We start from the raw sequence: 26,961 nt of genomic DNA, 5'->3' as shown, positions 1-26,961 counted from the left end.
GGGCGGGGACTACTCAGGAGGACGTCGTTATCAGGAGAAAGAAAACTGGCGTTCTACGGATCGGAGCGTGGAATGTCAAATCCCTGAATCGGGCAGGTAGATTAGAAAATTTAAAAAGGGAAATGGATAGGCTGAAGTTAGATATAGTGGGAATGATCGAAGTTCGATGGCAAAAGGAACACTACTTTTGGTCAGGTGAATACAGGGTTATAAATACAAAATCAAATAGGGGTAATGCAGGAGTAGGTTTAATAATGAATAAAAAATAGGAGTTCGGGTAATCTACCACAAACAACATAGTGAACACATTATTGTGGCCAAGATAGACAGGAAGCCCACGCCTACCACAGTAGTACAAGTCTATATGCCAACTAGCTCTGCAGATGACGAAGAAATTGAAGAAATGTATGATGAGATAAAAGAAATTATTCAGGTAGTGAAGGGAGACGAAAACTTAATAGTCATTAGTGACTGAAATTTGATAGTAGGAAAAGCGAGAGAAGGAAACGTAGTAGGTGAATATGGATTGGGGGGAAGAAATGAAAGAGGAAGCCGCCTGCTAGAATTTTGCACAGAACATAACTTAATCATAGCTAACACTTGGTTCAAGAATCATAAAAGAAGGTTGTATATTGGAAGAATCCTGGAGATACTAGAAGGTATCAGATAGATTATATAATGGTAAGACAGAGATTTAGGATCCAGGTTTTAAATTGTAGGACATTTCCAGGGGCAGATGTGGACTCTGACCACAATCTGTTGGTTATGAACTGTAGATTAAAACTGAAGAAATTGCAAAAAGGTGGGAATTTAAGGAGATGGGACCTGGATAAACTGAAAGAACCAGAGGTTGTAGAGAGTTTCAGGGAGAGCATAAGGGAACAATTGACAGGAATGGGGGAAGGAAATACAGTAGAAGAAGAATGGGTAGCTTTGAGAGATGAAATAGTGAAAGCAGCAGAGGATCAAATAGGTAAAAAGACGAGGGCTAGTAGAAACCCTTGGGTAACAGAAGAAATACTGAATTTAATCGATGAAAGAAGAAAATACAAAAATGCAGTAAATGAAGCAGGCAAAAAGGAATACAAACATCTCAAAAATGATATCGACAGGAAGTGTAAAATGGCTAAGCAGGCATGGCTAGAGGACAAATGTAAGGATGTAGAGGCTTATCTCACTAGGGGTAAGATAGATACTGCCTACAGGAAAATTAAAGAGACCTTTGGATAAAAGAGAACCACTTGTATGAATATCAAAAGTTCAGATGGAAACCCAGTTCTAAGCAAAGAAGGAAAAGCAGAAAGGTGGAAGGAGTATATAGAGGGACTATACAAGGGTGATGTACTTGAGGGCAATGTTATAGAAAGGGAAGAGAATGTAGATGAAAATGAAATAGGAGATACGATACTGCGTGAAGAGTTTGACAGAGTACTGAAAGACCTGAGTCGAAACAAGGCCCCAGGAGTAGACAACATTCCATTAGAACTACTGAAGGCCTTGGGAGAGCCAGTCCTAACAAAACTCTACCATCTGGTGAGCAAAATGTATGAGACAGGCGAAATACCCTCAGACTTCAAGTAGAATATAGTAATTCCAATCCCAAAGAAAGCAGGTGTTGACAGATGTGAAAATTACCGAACTATCAGTTTAATAAGTCACGGCTGCAAAATACTAACGCGAATTCTTTACAGACGAATAGAAAAACTGTTAGAAGCCGACCTCGGGGGAGATCAGTTTGGATTCCCTAGAAATATGGGAACACGTGAGGCAATACTGACACTACGACTTATCTTAGATGCTAGACTAAGAAAAGGCAAACCTACGTATCTAGCATTTGTAGACTTAGAGAAAGCTTTTGACAATGTTGACTGGAATACTCTCTTTCAAATTCTAAAGGTGGAAGGGGTAAAATACAGGGAGCGAAATGCAATTTACAATTTGTACAGAAACCAGATGTCAGTTATAAGAGTCGAGGGGCATGAAAGGGAAGCAGTGGATGGGTAGGGAATGACACAGGGCTGTAGCCTCTCCCCGATGCTATTCAATCTGTATATTGAGCAAGCAGTAAAGGAAACAAAAGAAAAGTTCGGAGTAGGTATTAAAATCCATGGAGAAGAAATAAAAATTTTGATTTTCGCCGATGACATTGTAATTCTGTCAAAGACAGCAAAGGACTTGGAAAAGCAGTTGAACGGAATGGACAGTGTCTTGAAAGGAGGATATAAGATGAACATTAACAAAAGCAAAACGAGGATAATGGAATGTAGTCGAATGAAGTAGGGTGATGCTGAGGAAATTAGATTAGGAAATGAGACACTTAAAGTAGTAAAGGAGTTTTGCTATTTGGGGAGCAAAATAACTGGTTATGGTCGAAGTAGAGAGGATATAAAATGTAGACTGGCAATGGCAAGGAAAGCATTTCTGAGGAAGAGTAATTTGTTAACATCGAGTATAGATTTAAGTGTCAGGAAGTCGTTTCTGAAAGTATTCGTGTGGAGTGTAGCTATGTATGGAAGTGAAACATGGACGATAAACAGTTTGGAAAAGAAGAGAATCGAAGCTTTCGAAATGTGATGCTACAGAAGAATGCTGAAGATTAGATGGGTACATCACATAACTAATGAGGAAGTACTGAATAGAATTGGGGAGAAGAGGAATTTGTGGTACAACTTGACTAGAAAAAGGGATCGGTTGGTAGGACACGTTCTGAGGCATCAAGGGATCACCAGTTTAGTATTGGAGGGCAGCGTGGAGGGTAAAAATCGTAGAGGGAGACCAAGAGAAGAATAAACTAAGCAGATTCAGAAGGATGTAGGCTGCAGTAGGTACTGGGATATGAAGAAACTTGCACAGGATAGAGTAGCATGGAGAGCTGCATCAAACCAGTCTCAGGACTGAAGACCACAACAACAACAACATGCACATAGTCCTGACCTGAATCCTATAGAACACTTTTAGGATGTTTTGAAACGCCGACTTCGTGCCAGGCCTCACCGTCTGACATCGATACCTCTCCTGTGTGCAGCACTCGATGTAGAATGGGCTGACATTCCCCAAAAAACCTTCCAGCACCGGATTGAACGTACGCCTGTGAGAGTGGAAGCTGTCATAAAGGGGCCAACACCATACTGAATTCCAGCATTATCGATGGAGCGTGCCACGAACTAGTAAGTCATTTTCAGCCAGGTTTCCGGATACTTTTGATCACATAATGTATATAGTTGTTCAGTTCTTCACAAGTTTGTTGTGATGAAAGTAAAGAAAACCACTTTCATTCCAACGGGTCGTGTTTCAGCGTCAAAGTTCTACATTCCGCCTCTGTGTGATTTTTATTCTCCATTGAGTCTGCAATTCTGGTTTCTAGAACGTATGTAAGTGATCCTACTTCCTTTCATCTTTTAGCAGCAGCATGAGCATCGCTGCATCTTCCTATTATTCTCACAAATTTGGTTCCGATGTAAAATGGCGACAAGAAGTAAACCAAATATTTGATACTAATCTATGATTATATATAAACGTGTTCCTCACTTGCCAGTCTTTTTTTTATGTGTTAACTCTGAACTACTCTTTCCAACGATCTTCAATTCTTCAGTGGACTAATGTTTAGGCTACTCACACCGCCTGCCCACAGCGTACATATTATAAACAAACTCTCTCTAATACCGGTGGGTTGCGTCTACAGTTTACCCTGCCACTGGCACTCCGTGTACGGTAGTTTCTACTGACACGTTAAAATGAGGTACAGTCCTTGTCCTCAGTGATATATGATACGGTTAAAGCTACATATGAATATCGGAGGTCAGTTTCACAAACAATAGTAACACGAGAGAAGATTTTCTGTAGAATAAAACAGACATACCAGCGCTTACAAATTTAGATGCACAAATACACGAGTAGGATGCCGACTTAATAATTTCTGTAGCACTAAAAATATAGAAAATAGGGTAAGCAAAAACATTAAAGCGAATACGGAAAACATTTCAGGGTTAACTGTATAAAAATGGATTTTTCGCAAGTTATAAAAAAGAGTCTGATAATGGAAAGAGCAAGAGAGAGATATTCTAGTAGTAGTGCAATGGCAGAACATTTTGGCATCATCTAATGGGGGACGAGATTGAACTGGAAGCTTCATTGCAGTCGCATACTTGTGCTGCAATCATTCATTACCCAAAGAGCTATCGCGAACAGTGAGTAACAAAACGATCTAAATAACTTGTTATAGTAGTCGCCTTCCCTATTCATTGGGGACACTAGCACTCTGTAAAATCCTCTCACAGCACCTCTCATAGCTCTCAGCTCCGTCCTGCCTTGCTGCAGACTACACTGAGATGACAAGAGTCATCGGATACCTCCTAATATCGTGTTAGACCTTCTTTTACCCCGGTATAGGGCGGCAACCCGACGTGGCATAGACCCAATAAGTCGTTGGAAGTCCTCTGCAGAAATATTCAGCCATGCTCTCTATACCATCCATAACTGCGAAAGCGTTGCCGATGCAGGAATTTGTGTACGAACTGACCTCTCTAGTATGTCTAATAAATGTTCGATGAGATTCCTGTTTTACAATAGGAGTGACCAAATCATCCACTCCAGTTGTCCAGAATGTTCTTTGAACCAATCGTAAACAATTGTGGCCCAGTGACATGACATCGTTGTTTGGGTATATTAAGTCCATGAATGGCTACAATTTATCTCCAATTATCCAAACACAACCATTTCTAGTCAATGATTGGTTAAGTCTGACCAGAGGACAGTCGATGCCATGTAAACACAGGCCACACAATTAGGGACCTACCATCAGCTTTCACAGTGCCTTTTTGACAACTTGGGTCCATGGCTTGGTGGGGTCTGTTCCCCACTCGAACCCTACCATCAGCTCTTACCAACTCAAATCGGGACTCATCTGACCAGGCCCCGGTTTTCCAGTCGTCTAAGGTCCAAACGATACGGTCACGAGACACGGAGAGGTGCTGGAGGCACTGTCGTACAGCTAGCAAAGACCTCAGTCCTCTGCTTCCATAGCCTATTAACGTCGCATTTCGCCACACTGTCCTAAAGGATGGTTTGATTTCCGCAGTTATTTTACGCAGTGTTGCTTGTATGTGAAAAGGAACGTTTCGTTCTACAACATAACCTTGGAGAAAATCTCATTAAACGTAATGAAAGCAGGTCTCAAGAACGTAAAAAGAATTTTTATATATAAGACATGTATACAGTAATATGCACCTCCACAAAGAAGTGATAGTGTAAGATGTCATTGTCCCCTTATTGGGATGCATAAAATAAATTCATATTGAATTTATTTCAGGAAATATAAAATATACTGAGTGTTACATGAACTTCCCTGTGTTCATAACAAACTCACCCAGACAACTAAATCACAATCAATTATTGTACTGAAAGTATCTGCAGACACACACTGCAGCCAAGTATGAAAATAGAAGACAGGGAAATTAATTCTTTTCATAAATAAACTAATCAGAGAATAATTATTTGTTTTCGGTTTTCAGAGATTATAGCGGTCAGTTCAGACTTAAGATACAACAATGAAAGTTAAAAGTTTTATTGGTAATGTAGAAATAAATAAAAAATTTGCGTCCCATAGAAGGAACAGGGGTTAATAATGTATTATGGCAAAACACCGCCCGGAGGTGCAACAGTTACGCTTACATTCAAAATCCCCAACACACAAATATTGAGGCTGCCACTCCCTTGTAAGTTTGAATAAATAAATTAATCACACAATTGGAGCACCAGTACTCGCACGGGAGCCAAAAGGTTCATGCGCCTTTTACACACGTCGGTTATTCTGCTATGCAGCAGACATGGGCTCGCAAATAACTTCCTTTATGTGAATTGTGATAACAGCCACTCAGCCTCGCAGCAGGTAAACCGCGATGAACTACTTTCGTGGCGTGGTTAAAATCTGGCTCCACCACATCATGTTCCATAACCGATTGACCGAAAGAACCGATGGCTTCACACGTGGCTACCCATCACAGGGCCACCTCCAAACACGAAAAACTGCTGCCTTCCAAAATCCACACTCTCCACTTACCTGTGTCGTCTTTACGTATTACTGGCTGCTAGCAGAATCTTCTCTTTCTCTGTGCTATCTTCTTTTATTTCCGACAGTCAACAACAGCGCCCTTTCGGAGAGTGGCAAAGAGCTGCAAGTCAAACCTCCGCCGCCAGCTTTTCCAAAAGCATGCTTACAACAACGTATCATCATTATCTTAGTCTTAAGTTTGAAGAAACAATTGTATCAAATCACGTGATTCTGATGGATTTAAATTACTAAAGACACACTGAAAATAGTAGATGAGTTCTGCTATTTGGGCAGTAAAAATTGTGATGGCAGAACTAAGAAGATTATACAATACAGACTGACAGTAGTAGAGATACCATTTCTCGAAAAGAAATTTCTTAATATTGATTACAAATATAATTGTTAGGAAACCATTTATTAATGAATTTGTCTGGAATATCGCCTAGTACGAAAGTGTAACGTGGACTATAAACATTTCAGACAGGAAGAGGATAGAGGGTTTTTAAATTTGGTTCCACAGATTATGTTCAAAATGAGGTGGGAAGATCACATTACACACAAGAATCTATGTAACTGAATTGGGGAAAAAATAAATTTATGGCACGATTTGAATAAAGGACAGGAGCAGTTGACAGTTAATAAGTCGTATGCTGATACGCAAGTAAATCGCCAATTTGGTAGCCCAGGGACATGTGTGTGTGTGAGAGAGAGTGAATAGGAGGGAGAGGGAGGGAAGGAGGCTAGAGCCGCTATACAGTAACTAGTTTCAAGCTGATGAATGTTGCTACAGTTATGATGAAATGAAGACGTTTGCACAGGATAAAAAGCGTGGAGAGCCGCATCTTCGGACTAAAGACCGGAACATCACCTAAAAGGAAAACTTTTGCTTTTGAAGGCGTGCTCCTGCTCAGACAGTCTCCTGTTAAACGGAAATGATATTTTTATCAATAAGTTAGAATGATCACAGGGCTTGTGGATAAGTACCGTTGTCTCTCAGAAATGTCAGTACACTATATGTCTGCCGCCTCCGAAACACATAGAAAATTATTATGAATGAAGCACATACAACTCTAGCGCAATATTCTACAATATTTATTATTTGTCTTAATACACTAAGCAGATCCAGAAGGAAGTAGGCTGCAGCAGGTACTGGGAGATGAAGAGTCTTGCACAGGATAGAGTAGCATGGAGAGCTGCGTCAAACCAGTCTCAGGACTGAAGACCACAACAACAACAATAACAAATAATAAATATTGTAATATTGTAGGTGAGTGATCGCTGCTTACTATCACTAATATATCTTATCTCTTTGTAATTTAGGACCTATGACAGACGAAATTATTTCGTGCAGCCACATCTTTATAAAATGCCAACAAAATTTTTGTTCAATTATTTTCTTCCATATAGAACTGTTGCGATTTATCTATAGTTCATTAGTTATTGTGCCACATATTTTATCTTAGTTAAATAATGTAACATCGTATTTACACTGAAATAATCCCTGTTGTTTAGTTACAAATTCTAACATTAAAATTCGTCATCTCTGGAAATGGAGGTACTTTGTAGATGCGCTTTTTTAAAATATTTGATCGAACAAAATTTCACTGCACCGCATACTTGTCCTTGGACTTGAGTATGGAGTTAACAGCCGAAAACCGATTCGTTCAACAAAGAATAAATATCGTAGAATATTGCTCCAGTGTTGTGTTTCATTCATAATGTATAAAATATTTTACCAAGGATCGACGGAACAGTCAATCAACGCAGCATAGAGAATTAATACATTTTCTTACAAAATAATAAAGTTTTTAGATTAACTTTTAGACGAATGTCATTCTTTAATATTGATTCATCGGCACCGTTTGAGGCCATAGCATGACATGGTCACTTACATGGTGGAGGTATGTATGAGCATTTGATAAATCTGCTGTCGTCACTGACCATCGGTATGTGATGTACTGCGTAATGTTGTCCATCCATCCGTTCATTCATAGCATCCCGTAGGAGCCCTGTGCGGTAACGATTGAAAGTTAAGCCGCAATCTTTCTTCCTTTATACAAATTCGGAAGGATGATGTGCTACCATTTCCCACCGGAAATGAGAATACTTTGAAGACTTCCCATAACTATGTCAAATTATAGTTCATTGCTGTTTAGGGAGCATTTAGTTACTTTGTGGCTTATCCATCAAAACTATCTCATGCGTATTACTACACTTGCATTTGAATTACTGCACTTGCATTAGAAGTAGCAGGAATGTCTCAATTAATATTTTCGTAAATTATAATTTATCATCAGATTTCAGAAATTACATAAATTGAACTTCTAAAACCATCGCTTTGTCATCGATTTATATGAAGAAGAAGAAGGTCTGCAGGATACATCTTATTCACTGGGTTAGTTATTAGTCTTTACAGGAAATAAACGTTAGAGAGTTTTTCACTTTTTACGGACTACTGTTTGGAGAAAAAGTAAACTCCACGACATATCTGTCTTTTGTTCTGGTCTTTTCTGCACTCTAACTTAATAAAAACAATAAGACTGCAGATATTGTAAGAACAGTTTACCCACTTCAACGTTTTCTACAACGGAATGGAAAAAGATATTATTTTAAAAAAGGATTGAGAGGAAACATAACTGATCGTTATAAGCTGGTCTCGACACACTTGCTTATACTTCTGTTCCCTTTCACAACGATCTCCAATATACTTTGGATATTTTTTTTCGGCAAGCTCATACATATTCTACCTCAATTCACTTTCATTACATTTAATTTAATGAAGTTTTAATTTCAATTGAATTCTTTATTTCGAAATTAACAATTTAACAGTTAGTTCAGAAGAAACATTTCAGTTTATTTGGCTGGCAGGCGAAAATGAACAAGGTCAGAGGGTTTTAGATTAATAGAATCTAGTGTTAAATGGTCAATAGATTCGGAATTACTTTCAGGTATGGAACAAATTATTATTATAAAAGATTCGTCAGATAAGGGCTGCATTATTGTCATATTCTTAGCCGAAGAAGCTGTTATCCATGGGGATGTGTAGCAGCATAATCATAAGCGAACAGAGACTGCACTTGCATCTGGGACCTTGTATATCAGCGTACTTATATGAGGGTAACTGTGAGGTGACAGCCACAAAAAGGGAAAAGAAACAATAGTATCTGAAAAGAACACTTTTAGTCTTTGAAATCTTTTGGATATGCAGGTGAAACGCTGCACTGCGATGAACTAGGAGGAAGCTGTGAAATTAGTATCGAGTATGGCGAACTGAAGATTTACATACGTTGCGTGACTCTGGAGAAATGTGGGTCATTTGTAAGTGAAACTACATACAAGACACAATGCGACGAAAGCTAGATTACTGCTCCATTTCTAGGCGTCGCTATGATGTATGCATGACAGAATAAGTCACACGAAGTCATATATACTCTGCAACATCATTCGAAAAAGTAACGCAGATGCCCAGGAAATTAAAATGGGAATCCTTGAAATAACGATGAGGCATATATCACCATAAATCTAGTAAATTCTGATGGATGGAAGGAAACGGTGTAAACATTCTATTGTCTCCGTAGTATCATCTCACATGGTCTCTCGTGGTAATAATGGAAGATAGGAAACGTATCGAGCCATATTCTCACATTCGTTCGCGCCTTACTGGAATATAACGACGTAGAACGATGTTAAGATTTGTGCCGTACGAAGTACTGGCTTGCATAATATATTTGTAGGCGTAGGTGAAGTCTGCAAGATTTTAATAATGCCGGCAGTTCACTGAAAACTGTGTGCTATTTACTTAAGCTCTGTAGACTTGCTAACTTTATTCGTAAGCCGTTTGTACCGTGCTGTTGAACTAGAATGTGTGCAAAACAGAACTCTTAGAGTAATGAACCTCATAGAACAGCGAAAGATCTGCCGACCTAATTAGCGCCATGTGTGTTCCATACGTAACAGTTTAAAACCACGAGCAGTTCCTCACACAGTATAATCCACACCACTACTCTGTCCGTTTGATGTTTATAGTAATACAACGGTAATCCGATACAGATGTTCTACACATCTGCTATCATCACAAATATCCGCGACTGTTGGACGACCCAGTGAAATAATGAAGGTGATTTCCCAAAGCTGCTACCTATTATTGTAATGATACGTTTCAGATACTAGTAATTTCCCACCCATTGTACATGGATGAAAAATAAAAACAACTTCTTCTGCTTCCATAGCAAAGTCAGTAAAGCTGGTTCAATAAAATATCCTTCATTATGCAATATAGGTATCTCTTACTCGCAACATGTGTTACGGACAAGTCACGCGAAAAGTATTAAGTCATTTCAGAGGCTTAGAATCAATTACAGAAATAACATAATAACAGTAACTCAGAAATTCTCTAAGACATCCTGAAAAAGTTCTAGGTATTGTTTAAAACATCACTGACCTCATCATTAGTAGACAATACAGTGTCTGATTGCACATAAATGCTCTGTTATCTAATTCTGCAGCAAATTCTGGTTGAAAACATAATGAGTGATAAAACAGAAGTACCTTCTTTGAGGATACGAGCATTAGTTCTGATAACGTCAATAGTACAACAACGAAAATAATAATTTATTATAATATAATGTAAATGGATAGACAAAAAAATCTACTCACTTAGTGGTGGCAGGGGAACACAAACAAAAAAAGATTTAATTTTTACAAGACTCCGGAGCCGGTGGCTCCTTCTTCTGGTAGAAGAGTTGAAGGGAAGGAAGAGGGGGTGAAGTAAAAGGACTGCAGACTTTAGGGAAAGGGGGTACAGTTTAGAAGTCACCCAGAACCCCAGGTCAGGGGACACTTACCGGACTTACCTGTCGGGTAATATTATGTATTAACCATCACGTGACGTAATAACGATATACATAACGATGTCACATGATACCGAAACGGTTTTAGATTTCTTAAACAATTAAAGCTGTGTTAAACGGCATACAGCCCAATAGCAGATAAAATTATTTTGGACATCAGCGGTGTATTTGACATTTATGGTCAGAAATTATTCAGCGATGAACGCTTGAAACTCAATACAACAGAAGAACGTCACCGCAGTGTCGTTTAAAAGCTGAAAAGCGAAAGCTGAATAGGTCTTGGTTACAGTCTAATCTATTAAAGGGGCATCCTAAATCAGGTATAAATGTGAAATAAAATTTTCGTATGCAGCAAAAGTTGGTGGTGATTCTACTGAACCTATCTGGTGATTACTGACGTCGTTGACTCTATACGTTGACCGACGTCAGCAAGTGGGGATCGCGGCCTATCAGCCTCGGTCAGCGCTATACATTACATAGAGACAACACCTCAAGCTTCGTTTCACACTAACAGCTCTGTATAAACATCGAAATAGGTTATTCGGTTCGCTCTGCTCGTTCAGTACATCTGAAGATGGCTTCTTCCTGTTGTTATTAATTTCTATGTTCTGTAATAAAATCGCCAGAGATCCTATTTCTAAAATGTTTAAGTTTCTTCGAGTGTCATCTGACACATACATTTTTAAACCCAAAGTACACCTGGAGGACTCTGAGTACATTTACAAGGTGTGTTCAAAAAAATATCGGGAATTTTTATAATTTCAAGTTTTGTATTAGTCCTATTAGCGCGATGGTTTTTTTGGTAAACTTGTCTGGAACGTATTTATACACTGGTAACAATATTGGATGTTTATTTTGTCATCACGTATGAAGAAGGCTGCATGTGTTTGCTTTTGAGAGACTATTATTGATTCGTTTTAAGAATGGACCAAAGAATTTGCATTAAGTTTTGATATAAAAATGGAATAAAATGGCACAGAGCCTTAGAAATGTCAAGTATTGGTTTTGGTGAATCTGCTATAACTAATACAAGGTTTCACGAGAGATACGATCATTTCCAAGATGTCCGTGAAGAAACTGAAGATGAGGAACGATCTGGTCGCCTCAGCGCATCAACAAACCTATGAAAATATGCAAAAATTTAAGCCGTTAATTATGGTTCAAATGGCTCTGAGCACTATGCGACTTAACTTCTAAGGTCATCAGTCGCCTAGAACTTAGAACTAATTATACCTAACTAACCTAAGGACATCACACACATCCATGCCCGAGGCAGGATTCGAACCTGCGATCGTAGCGGTCACGCGGTTCCAGACTGAAGCGCCTAGAACCGCACGGCCACACCGGCCAGCAGTTAATTATGAACGTTCACCGAATAACAAAGTTTCTGATGATGCTGGCGTATCAAATGACTAATGTCATGAAATCCTTCCGGATAGTTTGGGTACGAAACATTTGACAGCAAAATTTGCGCCAAAGGTGTTGAATTGCGAGCAAATACGATGGCGAATGGAAGCTTCTCAGGAGTCGCTAAATGGTGTCAACAACAATTCAGAATTACTGAAACGTATCATAACAGCTGACGAAACATGAATGTAAAGGTGTGACGCCGAAACTAAGGCTCCAACGTCGCTGCGAAGACATTCGTAAGGCCAAAAAATGATAGCAAGTGCCGTCTGATGTAAATTTTCTGCCCACTTTTTTCTTCGATTTTAACGGCACAGTGCGGCATGAGTTCTCTCCAAAAGGCCAAACGATTAACATAAAGAAAACTACCTAGAACTTGGAAAAAAGACAACATGCCGGATATGTAGCAAAACCGTTCATGGCTTTAACACCACGGTAATGAGCCTGCTCACTTTTCATTGTTTATTAGTGAATTTTTGTCAAAAACACCACTGTATAGCCTCGAAAATCGTCAAATACGGTCCCCTTTGACTTTTTTTGTTTCCAAAAATAAAGAAAACATTAAGAGGACGACTTTTTGCTAGGTTAGATGAGATTAAAAGCTCATAACTAAAAGAGTTAAGTGCTATCCCAAAGATCGAATTCTAGAAGTGTTTCAGGGATTGAAAAAAGCGTGTTTAATATCCAGTGGGGACAACTATGAAGAAGATAACATTAACGTAGACGAATAGATAAAATAATTTCCGAAAAATTAAAATTCCCGAAACTTTTTGAACTCAACTCGTATGTTCTTTGAACCCGAAAAATAGTTGCTAACATGGAGAACATAGCTATATTTTATCCCCCAGTCAAAGTGGGCAAGTGATACACCTCATAGCCGCGAGGGATTAGCCGAGCGGTCTAAGGCGCTGTAGCCATGGACCGTGTGGCTGGTCCCGGCGGGGGTTCGAGTCCTCCCTCGGGCATGGGTGTGCGTGTGTCCTTAGGATAATTTAGGTTAAATCGTGTGTAAGCTTAGGGACTGATGACCTTAGCAGTTAAGTCCCATAAGATTTCACACACATTTGAACATTTTTGATACACCTCATAGAACTTTGTTGTAGGCGGTGCTAGCAAATTCCAGTTACTCAGTATGAAATTTTACTATCATTAAAGAGTCCACGTGGTTCAGTGATTGGTTTATGAAAACAACTATGTCGCTTCTGTTAATTGCCTAAGTTTATTTGTGCGAATAAACCTGTATTGAGCAGTAATATCTGATTCGACTATGCTGCAGAAGTTTCACTGGGAAGGCCTTACACATCCTCCATACCGTCCCGATCTCTCCCCATGCGCTCTCTATATTTCTGGACCCCTGAAGAAAGACGTTCGTGGCCGGCGATTTTCTTCGGATGAAGTGCATTCCCGGGTACAATCATAGTTCCATAGGCAAATGCAAAGATTGTCCTTGAAAGCACTAACAGTTGTGTCTCACTGTGGCATAAATATATTTCCTAATATGGCGACTGCTTTTGAAATCATGAACATTTTACTTATTTGTTCTCCATGTGCCTTGTTTCCATTCGACTGCCCCTCCTAAGTGTCCCTATTTGTGAACCTCTGTGTGATGCTGAATGTTTTAGTCTTTTGCGAGATGTATATCGGAGTATACAGTACACAGATTGATACACGTGGAATTTCGAAAGTAAATCAAAGCGAGCAGGATGAAGTCTCGGCATTAAAGCCGAGAGCGTCGGCATTAAATGTGAATGACTAGTCTGGTCGTACGTTTGCGCTAATAGAATAAATCCTTGACAAAACGCGCTACTCATCTCTGTATTTTCTCTATGTCCACGCTGTTATGGCGTCCAGATTGAGTAGCAGTACACAAGTATCCATCAAACGAATATCGATCAAACTAATATTCTATAACTTACGTCCTTCATGGATGGATTAAACAATCTGAGGATTCTCCACCGAATATCAGTCTTGCACCTGTCTTTCTTCTACCGCCTTTACTGCGAAAAGTTACAACTTAAGCCGCTCCGTAGGCATGTTCCCACGTAGGAAGGGCGTTCAATATGTAATACACCACCTTTTTTTTCTCGGCCAGTTTAGGTTGAATAAACGCATAATTTGTTGCGGTACGTCGTGGAATATTCCTGCTTCAACCCATATAGTTTTCTGGTTCCGACAGGTGGCGGCGCCTTCAAATGGCGTCTGTCACGGAGGTGAGTTCTACGCAGAGAGCTGTCAGTGAGTTTCTTTTGACAGAAAACCAGTGCAAAGCACATATTCACAGGAGCTTACAGAATATCTACGTATACCTGACAGAACTGGGAGAGGCGTCTTTCACCGTCGCAACAAGATCGCGCAAATCTGTCAGATCTCCTGCGGCCCGGCCGCCCGCACACTGCTGTGACTCCTGCAATGTAGGAACGTGCGGACACTCTCATTCGAGATGATCGACGGATCACAGTGCAACACTTCATTGCTCAACTGGACATTCCTGTTGGTAGTGTTGACACACTCGTTCATCAGTTGCGATGCTCACAAGTGTATGCCCGCTGCGTTCGTCGTCAAACTAACAGAAGACCATAAAGGGCAACTAAAGAATTTCTTACGCCTTATGGGGGTTGATCGTGAAAGATTTTGTCAAATATCGCCACAGGCAATGAAACACGGGTCCGCGACTTCGTTCCGGAAACAAAACGGCAGTCCGTAGAGTAGCATCTCACTTTCTCTCTTCCGAAGATAAAGTTCAGAGCCTCATTTTCAGCCGGTAAATTCACAGCGACCGTCTTCTGGGACTCTGAAGGGTTTATCCTGATGTCCTCCTGCAACGATCAAGTCTGAAGTGTGTTGCGGAACACTCAGGTAACTAAAGAAACGACGTCACAGAAATGCAAACGAACTTATCCTTCTCTGTGACAACGCAAGGCTTCAGACAAGTCTGCGCACCCGAGAAGAGTTCACAAAACTTCACTGGAGTATACTCAGCCCGGATCTCGCACCTTCCGTCTTCCTTCTGTTTCACGCACTCTCCGCTAAGCAGTACACGGGTGAGTATGTTTTTGGACAGGGTCCGCCTTTAGCAAAACACAATTTGGTTTTTTAACCCAAACACGTTTCACTGCAGTTGCAGCATCTTCAGTGGCTTTAAATTTTTATCTGTTAAAGATAAAGAGTGTTCTTTGCTGTTTGTATACATGTAGCTATTAGTTTTTAAATCGTAATTACAAAAATATTTGAAAAAACACATAAATTACGAATTCATACCTTTTTACCACACGGTATGGTTTTCCTGATTTCTATACCTAGTGAAATACTATGTAAATAGACACACACACACACACACACACACACACACACACACACACACATAGAATTAAATCATTTCAGGCATAGAAATAACAAGTTTTCAAATCGTAATTTTGGCTTAAACAATTTATCTACTTTAAGGTATAAGTGGTTGCAGATGACAAACTGTGGAACAAAACGGTCACTGTAGAAACACAACACATCAGGAAAACCACACCATGTGGTAAAAAGGTATGAATTCGTAATTTATGTGTTTTTTTTAAATATTTGTAATTATGATTTAAAAACTAATAGCTACGTGTATACAAACAGCAAAGAACACTCTTTATCTTCAACAGATGAAAAATAAAAGTCCATTGAAGATGCTGCAACTGCAGTGAAACATGTTTGGGTTGAAAAACAAAATTGTTTTTTGCTAATGGCAGACCCTATCCAAAAACATACGTATTGTTAAAGCAAACATGGTAGAAAAGAGCTTCAACCCCAAGAGGATTAGTACAGGTTATTGATGCAACAATATGTCGGCTCCGAGGTCGACCTGAAGAGTGATACTATGTGGGCATACAGGTCCTGCCAGTAAGGCGCTGTAAGGCCGTCACATTGAACGCAGATTACGTTGAAAAATATTGTTTTGTAGCCAAAGGAGAGGAGGATAATACGGTGTGCAGGGGTCCAGAATAAAACTAATTCAAATGTAAACGTAGGCTTCCGTGGCCATTGTCACAGTCAATAAAATTCTTCTGGGTTTGAGGCCGCATACTCATCTATAAAATTCCGACGTTTCGGACTGTTGCAAGGCGCCTTCCTCAGGGTGTACTGCTAACACTTGGCAATACAGCCTGAGAAGGGGCCTTGCAACAATCGCCGAAACGTCGGAATTTTATAGATCACAATGCGGCATGAAACTCAGAAGAATTTTACTCACTAAAATTAATTTACTTTCAGGAAAAATTTTATTGCGTTATTTATTGCACGGTCCTCTAAATTAACGGACGTGACTGTTTTCAGTGTTTGCTTGACAGCAGTTCATTATGCGCACTTATTTCTTACGTAACATTTGTTTACGTTGAAGATCAATAGCCAATTCCTGCAAAAAGCAAACAATCCTCTGCAATGATCGAAATAAAAGTTCAAGAGTTGGAGTAAAATTCTGGGTGAAGGAGTATGATTGACAACATTATGGTCTCGACAACGAATCAAAAACGAGCTGCACTGTCGATCAACATTGAATCGATTGAATGATGAAAATAACGAGGTCGCACCTACGTCAATGGTCTTTTATCTTAAGCAGGTCGCTGTTCCAATATGTTTTGTCGTATTCCTAGGCGACGAGATGTGAGCTGTGTTTTCCAGCTATCATCGAAGTTTAGGTCCCTTTCAAGGTTTGCAAATTATGCTCTCGATTTGCGAATGAAGGGTGTCTACAGCTATTGCTATTGCAGTTGTAGTGTTATTAAGAAAACTGTCGAGATTAAATAATTGAGTGAACTTATTAGTAGAGACAGATGTTTTTTGCCAAAACCAAGTTGGAATCCTGTTCTCTCCTTGGTCAGACAACAGAGGGAAACAGTAAATGTCACCTGCTCATCCGTTGGTAATTTATTTTAGCTATCGATACCTTCTGCCGTTGCTCGTCTTTGGTTGTTTGGCGCTGCTAGATCTTTACGGTGTATGTGTGTGTGTGTGTGTGTGTGTGTGTGTGTGTGTGTGTGTGTAGATGCGTGCGTTGGCTTTCTGATTATGCTATGTTTTGGTTCGTCCTCGGCATAACCCCACCTACTGGGGGCTTTGTTTCCTGGAACAGAACTTTCTCGTTGCATTTATACCTCGAAAATGAAGATGTGCTCAACTGTTGAAGCATCGGCGGCTATAGGAGACGTCATCCGCTTCATTCCCGTAAGTTGTCTGAACATTTTACACCCCAGGATAAACTGAAGTTTCACTCTCACTTACTTCTTCTCGCTCCATGATTACAGACAGACACACTAAAAATGGGAAACCTGTGTTAACTGTACTCTTGCATGGATAAAGACACATTTAGTAGCATTGAAACTAAACTTTGTACACGATGTCTCAGAACGAATGATCAGTATTGATAAATATGACACGAACTACCATTCGAAGCAATAAAGTCCAATAAACATGGGCTGTAAAAAGTACGCCTTAACAATTATGTGTCGTCTGATACTGTGAAACAAATATCTAACACTATAAACACTGCTTAATATAGTTTGGGAGGAGGTAGTGTGGACCAAAAAGAGAAAGCGACTCTGAAATGTATAGCTCAACAGCTTTTCATAGGACATTTTTTCCTCTCTTTTAGTCCATACCTCCAACTCTAAAAATAGGGAAATGGACTAGCTTGTAGTAGAAGAGATTTGATTCACAGTATCGAAGATGAAGAAGTGCTCATAGCCCATATGGATTTTAGAGCCCATGTTTTCCAGACTTTTTTGTTTCTATTGATCGTTCCTGTCATATTCACGAGTAGTGCCCATTCCTCCTGGAATACTCTCTCTGTACAGGATTCTGTCATGGCTGCCATTCTCGGAGCAAGTAACTGTTACGGACAGCTCATTGAGCTAGGATGCGCTTGCTGCAAATCGCTTTTCGTGCTCTTACACGGCCATGTAGAACTCCAGTACACACGCTACCTGTGCGACATGCTCATCGTTACTGTGTCACTGATAATGATTTTCCCCGACACTGAGTTCAACATGGGCACCAAAAAACACAGATACGGAAGCTTATAACAGTAGCTAGTGAAAACAGGGAACCCATGTCTGGTTGCTATACGTCACTGTTTCAAGTTTCGTGAAATACTGAAGAGCCAAAGAAACTGGTACACCTGCCTAATATCGTATAGGGCCTCCACGAGCACGCAGATGTGCCGCATCACGACTTGGCATGGACTCGACTAATTTCTGAAGTAGTGGTGGAGAGAACTGACACCATGAATCCTGCAGAGCCGACCATACATCCGTAAGGGTACGACGGGATGGATATGTCTTGTGAACAGCACGTTGCAATGCGTCCAAATATGCTCAATAAAGTTCATGTCTGGGTTGTTTGATGGCCAGCGGAAGTGTTTAAACTCAGAAGAGTGTTCCTGAAGCCACTTAGCATTCCTGAACGTGTGGAGTAAGCGTTATCCTGCTGGAATTGCGCAAGTCCGTCGGAGTGCACAATGGATGCAGATGATCAGACAGAATGTTTACGTACGTGTCACCTGTCATTGTCGTATCTAGACGCATCAGGAATCCCATATCACTCCAAATGCACACGCCGCACACTATTACAGAGCCTCCATTAGCTTAATCAGTCCACTGCTGACATGCAGGTTCCATGGATTTATGAGGTTATCTGCATACACGTACATATCCATCATCTCGATACAATTTGAAAGAAGGCTCGTTTGATCAAGCAACACGTTTCAACGGCACAATGTCGGCGTGGACGGGCCCAGGCGATGTGCAAAACTTTGTGTCGTGCAGTCATCAGGGGTACATGAGTGGGCCTTCGGCTCTGAAAGCCAATACATCTACATCTACATTTATACTCCACAAGCCACCCAACGGTGTGTGGCGGAGGGCACTTTACGTGCCACTGTCATTATCACCCTTTCTTGTTCCAGTCGCGTATGGTTCGCGGGAAGAACGACTGCCCGAAAGCCTCCGTGTGCGCTAGAATCTCTCCAATTTTACAATCGTGATCTCCTCGGGAAGTATAAGTAGGGGGAAGCAATATATTCGATACCTAATCCAGAAACGCACCCTCTAGAAACCTGGACAGCAAGCTACACCGCGATGCAGAGCGCCTTTCTTGCAGAGTCTGCCACTTGAGTTTGCTTAACATCTCCGTAACGCTATCACGCTTACCAAATAACCTGTGACGAAACGCGCCGCTCTTCTTTGGATCTTCTCTATATCCTCTGTCAACCCGACCTGTTACGGACCCCACACTGATGAGCAATACTCATGTATAGGTCGAACGAGTGTTTTGTAAGCCACCTCCTTTGTTGATGGACTGCATTTTCTAAGGACTGTCCCAATTAATCTAAACCTGGCACCCGCCTTACCAACAATTAGTTTTATATGATCATTCCACTTCAAAATCGTTCCGTACGCATACTCCCAGATATTTTAGAGAAGTAACTGCTACCAGTGTTTGTTCCGCTATCATAATCATACAATAAAGGACCCTTCTTTCAATTTATTCGCAGTACATTACATTTGTCTATGTTAAGAGTCAGTTGCCACTCCCTGCACCAAGTGCAAATCCGCTGCAGATCTTCCTGCATTTCGCTGCAATTTGCTAATGCTGCAACTTCTCTGTATACTACAGCATCATCCGCGAAAAGCCGCATGGAATTTCCGACACTATCTAGTAGGTCATTCGCGAAAAGCCGCATGGAATTTCCGACACTATCTACTAGGTCATTTATATATATTGTGAAAAGCAATGGTCCCATAACACTCCACTGAACCACGCCAGAGGTTACTTTAACGTCTATAGACGTCTCTCCATTGAGAACACCATGCTGTGTTCTGTTTGCTAAAAACTCTTCAATCCAGCCACACAGCTGGTCTGATATTCCGTACGCTCAACTTTGTTTATCAGGCGACAGTGCGGAACTTCCGGAAGTGAAGGAAAATGGCATCTACCTGGGAGCCTGTATCTAATATTTTCTGGGCCATCATATCGATGATGTTCCATTGAATGGTTCGCATACTGACAGTTGTTGACCGTCCAGCACTGAAATCTGCAGCCATTTGCGAGGCTGTACTTCAGTCACGTTGAGCGATTCTCGTCAGTCGTCGTTGGTCCTGTTCTTGCAGGCTTTCTGGCCGCAGCGATGTAGGAGATTTGGTGTTCTACCGGATTCGTGATATTCACGGCACACTCGTGAAACGGTCGCACGGGAGAGTGCCCACTCCACCGCTACCTCGGAGATGCCGTGTCCCATCGCTCGTACGCCGACTGTAACACCACGTTCAGACTCACTTAAATCTTGATAACCGGCCATTGTCTCAGCAGAAACCGATCTAACAACAGCGCCAGACACTTGTCTTATACAGTCGTTGCCGACCGCACCGCCATAATCTGCTTGTATCCCATACATGTGTATTTGAATAAGCATGTCTATACCAGATTCTTTGGCGCTTCAGTAAGCAATGTATTATATATTTAAAACTTGCAGAATCGGTATTTTCAGGGCTTAATATAAATAATGTGCTCCACTTAAAGGGTGCATCTTTCAGATGTAAGAATGCCGACAGGTAAAGGAATATTTTTGGTACTACGAATCCTCTGCTATAATTCTCTTCGTGCTCAGTGTTTTCGCGTTCCTTTGTTCTGGTTCATTTCGGGCAAGCACCGTAAAGCAATACAATGCAGTTGAAACTGTAGCTCAATGAGAGAAAGCGTTATCAGAACTGCGGAATTAATCTCCCTCGTGGCATTTCGTCCTGTGTCTTCCTTTTTCGCAGGCCATTGTCTCCCCGCGTCGGTTTCACCTTTTCTCGCAGTTTTCGCTATGACGATACAACTACCATATGCCTCTAAGCCACGTGGTTTCTACTATGCAAGAAGAACACAGAACGCTCATAACACCACAAAATTTCGTTGCACGAAGGTTCTGTTATCGTTCTCTGCTTATTATCCTGTAGCTCTATATAAAGCTTTTCATGTTTCTCATTTCAAACGAGCTCTGTAACAACGGCTACGCAAGTAACTCCTCTAACATTATTCTCGTACTTAACAACTCTCCTCTCTCATTTAATTGTGTGTCATTTTCCGTGTAACTGTGTTGCTTGAAATGTTAGCTAAATTGTACGTATTTACTCCCTGTGACTTTGATGCTAAGTACACTCTCTCTGATGTGAAAAGGATTAATTGCACATGATACTTCTAAGAGACTTCTCGTCGCTTTTACCTTTGTTGAAATAACTTGTCAGATTTTTAATTTCGCAAGGAAAGCATCTGTTAAATGGGTTGAAAATTATTATACCGAACTTTACCAGTCTCAGCTTGCTACATATCGTTAGTTGGAAGCTTCGTGACAGTATAGCCATTGTACGATAGATTTAAAATTCGTATAATCGGCCTTCTTAAGGCCTACTGTAGATAAGCAGGGTGTCCAACCTTTTAGCTTGCCTGGTGGCACATTCGAAGCAGATGAGTATTCTTCAGCTGCACTTAATCTACTTCACACTAACGAGAACCGCTGACGAAAAAAAGAAACTGAATGGACCCATCAGAGAACAACATCTTGTGTCGGGAGTTTCAGATTGAAAATATTCAATTTATCGTAACTTTAGATAAACGTTATTTTGTGTGTTTTTTTCCGAGCGTATGCTAGATGTTCACTTTTTGCGCCGCGTCGATACTCGTGTAGGGCCCCGTGCGGCACGCCAATTTGATGTAAGCGATTATTCAATCTGCTTAAGAAACTCGTGTTCGAGACACAGGTATCGTGAGCAAAGCTGATTTAATTTGTTAGTCTTGTTCATAGTATTGTCGGTCCGCTTTCTTATATTTATTTTTTAAATCATACAGTGAAACCCTACATGTATGAAAAGTAGAAATGTCAAAGTGTAAGTGCCGTTTTTTCCGCGTTCTGAGCGCTGTTACGTTCTCGGTGTTTTCCTGCGTGTCCGTAGACTTCATCGAAGTGTCAAATCGTCGAGAAAGTGTTTCAAACTTTTATTACCGGATGGCGCACGGTCTTTGTGCCATGCACTGCTTCCAAAATGGAGTTCCTAGTGCCATGCGTCACAGCCTCCTCCATTTAGCCTGGGATAATTGGAAGATACAACACATAAGGTTCTGGTAAATGAGCACAGTATTTTGAGCTCCAACAGACATTTTGTAGTTATAAAGAAACGAAGAAAGATAAGCTGGGCCTTTGTTACGCAGGTTTTGCACCAGATTGATAAATCAGATAAAGCTATGTACCCATTCCACGTAGTTCCAACGTATACAATTGACTTCCTTGACGTTGAAGATGTTGCTGAGACTCTGTTGTCAATATAGACGTGTAATATGATCGATGTGTCTGATACTCTCAAATATCTGTGTATAAGAGAAATAATACACTTTTTCATTACAGTTCTAGTAGTTCTACAGTTACACTGCTTTATTTCTGTATTTGCTTCTTACCAAATAAAACTTAACGCCTCTGTTTTAGTGGCACTTGAATCTAAATCTTTGTTGTTGGCACTTAGAACTAGTCAGTTTCCTGGTATGGCTCCGTGAAAATCCTGAATAAATTATTTATTTACTAATTTGTCTCATTACATTTTTTTCTCTCATCAGAATACCTACTGAAATTTTGGATGCAAATAAGTAATGTTCAAAAGGAGTTACATTGTTTTCTGATTCTCCCGACAAGTGTGAAATTTGGCATTTAGATCCTTTTCCAATTTCACTCTTCGTACTGTAAAACGAAGACTTGTCTCTGACGCACTCCAAGACTTGCAGAGACTCCAGAAAAAAGGAGAGGAATTAAATAAAATTTAATTTACACTTCCCATCACAGATTCGGCCTCTCCGTAAAATCACGAATCGGTGTTCTAAGCCACAGGTCGCTCAGGTTATTAATCCAAAAGGCGATCAAATTAAATGGCTCTTAAAAGACACTAAATCGATTTTCTCCTGCAGTCAGAGACCGCCGTGGAACTATTATTCAGTGCTATCTCCTCAAGTGGGTGGGAGAATTTTATGGACCCACGATTAACTCCCTTTATCACGGGTGAGTCTCTAACCGTTGCCAATAATTTCGAAAGTATGATAGTAGCTGAAACGTTTGTGGGACAAATGTTGAATGGGACAACAGGGGCCATAATATGACGTTCGTTATTTGTTGCTAGGTGGGGTCGCGTCAGTGATATGAAGGTCAACTTTGTTTTCTTAAATGGGATGCTATAGTTTGGTACTTATTTTCTGATAGCGGCTATCGAGAAAAATCCAATGAATTTCGTTGGCATTCTCCTTCCGTCCTGATTCGACGATACTGGTCTCGCCGTTCCTGTTAGTGTTGTATTGCGAAACCGTCGAATGGTGTTTGCATGTCAATGGCACTTTAGATGGATACTCCGTATTCGGTGAATATTTACTATTTGCACGAGGTACGAGAGAGAATCGTAAGAGCATGTGCATCGATAAGTGCCGATGTGATAAGGAATACCACTAAATCCATGATAAGAAGATTGCAGCACTGCATTGATAGCAATGGTCATCGCTTCGAACACTTTCTGTAAATGGACGTTCATGCCACGGTTTTAGCCTTCGTTGACCTTCAACGACCTCACTGTTACACATCATTGGATTCGTCTCAATAGTTGAACTATAGGATCCCACTGGAAAAAACAAATTTGACCGTCATATCTCTGACTCGACCCCACCTAGCATAAAAAACTGAACTTCATGTTATATCCCCCATTGTCCCATGCAACTTTTGTCCCACAAACTTTCAACTCCCATCATACTTTCGGAGTTATTCTTGGTGGCAATAGTTAGTGACTCACCCCGTGGATACACGAAAATGCCCTGAATGACTCATCATCGCCCAGAAGAAACCACAGATATTAAAACTCTTTTAGATGGTGTTGATCTTATATTATAGGCCATACATAGGAAGGTATTTTTGGAAACTACACCCATAAAGGGGTGAAATAGGGCGTGTACCGTGATTTTAAAAATCTATTAGTATTAAGATAATTTTGAAGATAAAACTAGGAAAATTAGTATTTGGTTTTTCGTTCAGAAATTAAAAAAACCAGTCTTCCAGCATTTTGGAATTCAACCCCTTGGGGTTGAAAAAGGAGGGGAGGGGGAGTTTTATGAAAAAACATCATTATGAAAGCAGCTCTAAAACTAAATCTGTGAAAATTTGTAAATTGCTTCTCGATTGGAACTAAAAAAAAGGAAAAACACGGGTTTCTATGTTTTTGGGAAATTCACCCTTAAAGATACAAAACAAGTTATTTAAGGTTTTGTGAAATTTTTCATTCCAAAAGCGTTTTTGAAGCTAAATCTACGAAAAATATGTATTTGGCTCCTGAGTAGGAAATGAAAAAATTACGTGTTTCAGTGCTTTCGGAAATTCAACGAGCTGCTGGGGATGAACGTTTTTATAAAAATATTCCATTATGAAACCATTTTTATAGGTAAATCTATAAAAATTGTATTTGGCTTCTTGGTTAGAAATAAAAAAATCAGTTTTTCTGTGTTTTTTGGAATTCAACCCCTAAGTGGGTGAAAAGGGGGACGAAAATTATTATGAAAACATTTCCTTCGACTAAAACAGTGTTCAGTCTAAATTTTTCGAGGACATCGCTTAAGAAGGGTTTTTCCAAAATTTCCACTTCTACAGCGTGCGATAGGGGGTTAAAGGCTTTTTGAGAAAACGTCGCTATTAATATAATTTTGAAACTAGAACTACAAAAGTTTGTCCGTCGCCCTAAGGTGCTTAATAGAGCATGACTTTGTTTTCAAATTAAATTAAAAACCCACTAAAGCATTTTTAAATCTACATCTATGAAATTTGGTACATTACTTCTCGGGTAGAAATTAAAAAATACGTGTTTCACTGTTTTTGAAAATTCAGCCTTAAGAGGGTGAACTAGGGATGAAAACTCATATGGAAATATTTCGCTATAATAACACATTTCTAAAGCTAAATCTATGAAAATTTGTATTATAATTCTTGGTTAGAAATAAACGTGTATTAGAGGATGAAAATTTCAATCATCATAAAAACTCAAAGGGCATGATTAAAGAAAACAGTTGCCAAGTGCCAGAGTCGTTTTTTCGTCTGAAGTACATTCAGAAAAGTTGATGCCGCTCTGGCGTTAATTAGCGTGTAAAGTTTGAAAGGTGGCTATAATTTCGCACCTTACAAGCACCCATCCACATACTTTGCCGTGATCTACAAACACAATTAGGTATCATGTGATAGGTTGTACATCGTATATATGAATATATAAAGGAGACTGACATTGTCAAATACGCCTTGTAAATAACTGTTAATGTTTTTTGCATGAAAGGTGACGGAGTGTCTTTATTACCATAACGGCGCAATGAATAATTGCCTATACTAGCAGAGGTTGGAACGACAGTGGAAATGAAACAGCAGGCGGAACTCAGGCCCTGGATGGAAGGCCCACACAGGTGTGGTAGTTCAGTTCCACACAGGTGTGCCGAGACGGACAGTCTGGACACCTGAGTGCGAAGATACAATACAGGGGCAAACGTCCGCTATCGGCCGCTATCGTAGTAGGAACGAAAGGATAACCAGATAATACTTCCGAACTTCGCAAATCTTGGACGCAGGTGAGAGGAAAGAAGAAGCGGTACCTCGGAAACCACGCAGGCTGGGTTATTTCCAAAGATTTTTACTCAGAAGCGTACCATTATATGAGTATAGGTAATTCCGCGCAAAAGACTAAAATATGGTTGGTTGGCGTTTGGAAATATCTGACATTTCGGGAATATGATTCGTTTTCGGAATTACGATGGTGGGGAGCTGAGCCTTGCTGGGAGGCCAGCGGTGGAGAGACGAGGTCTTCCGTTGTGAGCGCCTGTGTGTGACGGTCGCTCGATATCAGCTTTGTTGGTATGGACGGATTTGCTGTCTTTGCTCTCAGGAGAGTTTATAGTTAGAATAGTTAGACACTGGACTGTTGCCAACCTTTACGATTATGGACTTCACCTCCGAGTTGGAAGTCGTCGTTGAGTACGCAGCGTTCAGTAATTGAGAGCACTTCCTCTACCTATACTTACGTTAAGACGTTATCTGAACTCCGTCCATGTGGCTGGGAGTTCGCGTTTCTCGTATGTAGAACACAGAAAGGAGAAGACAGTATTAGAGTAGGAGTATAGGAGTCAGAGGACCGCCTTCTGTCGTCCTAGTGTTTGAAAGTGTTTATTGTGGCTGGAGTTCTTCCATCGTCGCAGACAAGTAGGAGAACCATCACTTCGACGCACTGGACGCAGTACATACCGTGATATCGCAAATTGCTTCGGCTTATTAGGGCTATAAAAGCTGAACAACTGTGATCACGTTTGTTTATTTCCATTGAGGTTCCACACCACCGTATATCATCTTTGAAAGTAGTATCTTCTAGTGTTTGGTAGATAGATGATGTCAGTCATTTCGCGTCATTGATATTAGAACGCGCAGTCATAATAAGGGGCAGAGTTGGGCAATTGATTAGTAATTTTACTTAGGAAATGTAAACTTTGTAATATAAAAGGTTTTTTTAATCTTCAATAAATATATAAGCAGGAACTACGTTTATCATTTAGTAGGATTAGTTGCCTTCATCATTCATTTATGTTTAGTCTGTAATT

Source organism: Schistocerca cancellata, chromosome 2, assembly GCF_023864275.1.
Source record: "Schistocerca cancellata isolate TAMUIC-IGC-003103 chromosome 2, iqSchCanc2.1, whole genome shotgun sequence".
Classification (NCBI taxonomy): Eukaryota; Metazoa; Arthropoda; class Insecta; order Orthoptera; family Acrididae; genus Schistocerca; species Schistocerca cancellata.
Note: the sequence above shows the minus strand (reverse complement) of the source record.